A 3,726-nucleotide genomic window follows, 5' to 3' on the forward strand; every position below is an offset into this window, starting at 1 on the left:
AGTGTCTTTAGTCGAGCCGCAATGTCCCGCATTTTCATTATGTGCTCTCGCACACCTCTCACACTGGTGAGTCTTAATGAAGAGAATTTCATAATTAGGGTGCTGGCAAGTGCCTTATCTGAAGACTGAAACTGTTTATCAATATCCTTCAGTAATTCTTTGACATTATTATGCTGATCGACAGAATCATGCATACCAGCAGAGATTTTGGTCTTTATGAACATTACGCAGAGTCGATTAGATCGCTCCCATTTTTCATAAAGATCAACATCATCCGAAATTCTGTTTTCAGAAATAGCAGATGGTTCGTCTTTCCGTATAGCATAATCAATATCCATCCACCCTAATTGAAGAAGAATTATTTCTTTCCATATTTTATAATTATCTCCCTTCAGTTCGAGAATGTCACATTTCATATCAGAAAAACTCGCAGGTTGCATAACTGCATAAAAATATCATATGCTTAAAATTTTGAGACAATATCATGTTTTACCAATGTAATTCATGTTTAAAAAATCTAGTGACATAAAATTTTGATGGGATCGATTAGGGGGGTAATCGTTAAGCTACAATAGCTCGGTTCTTGAAATATTGAACACCGATGAATTGAATCGAGTTTGGTTAAAAAACAAGCGGAATATACTCGAAATAATCCTTCGTAGAAACCGATTAAATATATTGTAAACCATTTAAAATATATGCAAGTTGAATGAGTAAAAATATTCAGTTGAAGCATTTTATCAAACAATTGGTATACAATATTTTGATATTTGAAGAACACATAAAATGCTTCAACATTGCATCTTTAAAAACAGTGAAAATGATAAGCAAATGCAATAAATAAATAGACACGAATTTTTTTATGGATGTTCGGAGATTTCAAACATTCCTACGTCACCCTTCTTCCCCTTGGGAAGGATCCACTAGAAGACTTTGATTTATACAACTACTTGTACAAACCCATTCCGAAAGGGCAGCACCCAACTAGAACTCCTAGCACTCAAGATTGTAGGCAGCACCTCACAATCAGCATATTGTTTAATGTCTCATATGCAAAGACTACATACACAAGTTTATTGTCTTTGTGCAAGACTCACTCAACTAATCTTTGAAGTTCAACTCTCTTGTATATGTGTGAGTGATTGTGTGTGAGGAATTTATCATTTACAGTGTATATCTCAAATGTATCCTCACACAAGGGCTTGTGCTCTCAACTAGCTGATATCTTCATGCTAACTGCCCATGCTTTGAATCCACTTCAAAAGCTATTGTTTGATATTCAATATGTTGTATTTATAGGCTCCAACACTGATATATACGTTAGACGCAGGAATATGACCGTTGGAAAGTTTCTGTACTGTTTCTGGAATTGCAACGGTCAAATTCGTCTTGTTGGACATTTTCTCGACTAGTCAACTCTGGTAAACTGGTCAACTCAACTGGTCAATCAGTTCAACTGATTCAGTTGGTCTGGTTCAGTTCAACTTGTTCAGTTGGACTGGTTCAACTGGTCTTCAGCTGGTCTGGTTCAGTTTCAGCTGGTTCAGTTCAGCTGGTCTGGTTCAACTGGTCTTCAGCTGGTCTGATTCAGTTTCAGTTGGTCAGCAGCTGGTTCAGTTCAGTTGGTTGGTCAGCTGGTCAGCAGTTGCTTCAGTTTCAGCTGGTGTGCTGAAATCAGCCTAGCTGATTTCAGTTTGTGCAGAACCAGTAACTTCATCGTCATTTATCAGCATCTTAAGCTTTGATTCAGACTTTGACTTCTGAATATGATTTGTAGATCATCGTCTTATCTTTCCAACGCATACTGAATCGCTTCATTTCGATAACCGAGCTGAGAGATATGACCAAAATACCGCAGCTGCTCAACCTCAACTGATTGCTGTTTTTGTGTGATCAGTTCGGTAATTGAGCGATCAGTTAGACCATGATAACATCCGATTTTGCCTAACTGACGTGAAATACGATTTGTTCCAAATTGAGTTTTCTAATCATTTCAGTTGGCGGATTTTCATTTGGATAAACTATTTGAGAGATATCATCGAAATACCGAAGCTCGCCATAAATTCAGTTTGTGCAAAATTCAGTTTCAGCTTGCTTCTTGTGTTTGCAACTTCACACTTGAGTAAATATGTTAGAAATACAATAACAAGTTTTGTTAACATCAAAATCAAGATTGCGAACTTGAAAAGTTCCAACAAATTTGTCGTGGGCTAAAATTTTAATTCAATCAGATTTTTATGTAACTTTATGATAAAACTATCAAAATGTATTTTCCTTAACTCATATGAATAAATTAAGAAAAATATAATTTGATATTTTAACCTAATTAGTTATATAAATATAATAAAAATCCATGTTGGGTAGAATTTATTATGTTTATATAATTAATTTCAATTGATGTCTATTATGTGATCCGAATTCACTTAATACATAATTTTTCATAATTAAGGATTCTATGACTATTCCTCAATTATTTAAAATTATAGTGTGAGAACCCGAATTTTCAGCACTAGCTAGCATTTTGCAGCAGCTAGCGAAATTTCAATAGCAATGCAAAATTTCCAGCAGAAGCTAATCCAGCAGAAGAGTTCAGTAGCGAGATTCCAGCAGATAGCTACTGATTCTGCTTATGACTTGTAACTGAAGCATTTAACCTGGAATAAAGGTTGTTAACGGCAGATTATAACTATTTATTTGGGAGGCTAAGAGTCAGAAATTTGCCTAAAATAACACCCTCAAATATCTGAATTGGTGTTACACAAACCTTGAGTTATCACTTGAAATTCGAGCTAAGAGAGTGTATTTTCGAGCAGAAAAATCCAGTAGCGAGAACAAGTAGATTACAGACTTCAGCCGAAACTTTATAGCAAATTACTGTAAGTGGGCTTATGTATAAATATCTTGAAACCAGTTTGATGATTTCTGTTTTGAAGCAAAGTATACGTATTTCTGATTTATGATATCTGATTTTTGAAGCACTGAAATCTAGTGAAGAAGACTGTCATTTCTTAGTTCTAGTTTATGTTTTTCCGCTGCATCTGTTAAGACGTTGTTATATTTGGTTTTACATTTTCGCTGTAAAATATTAGTCATTTGACTTTGTATTAGACAATGGATAATCAGTATTATGAATAAAAGACTGGTTTCTGAATTTTGTACTTCTGAGGCTTGTTGTTTTCGAATGTAAATTTGAGAGAAACGCCGGTGTCGACCAACCACATCCTTGGGGCGTGACATTGAAGTGGTATCAGAGCAAACCAGGTTTCATAATCTGGGGAGGAGGAACTAGAAATAATGAGTTCGGATAGACTTCTGAAAATAAGTACTGAAAATAAACTACTGTGATAGACTATTGAAAATAAACTACTGTGATAGACTATTGAAAATAAACTACTGTAATAGACTACTGAAATGAGTAGGAAAAAAAAATTCAGTAGATCAAAACCAGGAGACTGAAAAACACTAGAGCAAAACCAGTTGTCTGAAACCAGAACCAGCAGATGAAAATCAGTAGATCTGAATGCTGAAGACTTGGTCATTAGACCAGGAATGCAGCAGACTGGTTTCAACAATGCTGGAAAGAAGCAGACTTGACTGCAGTAGCATCAGAATTTTAGTAGGAAGTGAATTCCAGCAGGCACAGGCAGTAGACCTTGCAGATTGTATGGAAGTTGGGGTTTTTTTCGCGCAAACTTCAAACGCCCATAACTTTTGATCCAGGAAGAA

This window comes from Primulina tabacum, chromosome 4, assembly GCF_025594145.1.
Source record: "Primulina tabacum isolate GXHZ01 chromosome 4, ASM2559414v2, whole genome shotgun sequence".
Classification (NCBI taxonomy): Eukaryota; Viridiplantae; Streptophyta; class Magnoliopsida; order Lamiales; family Gesneriaceae; genus Primulina; species Primulina tabacum.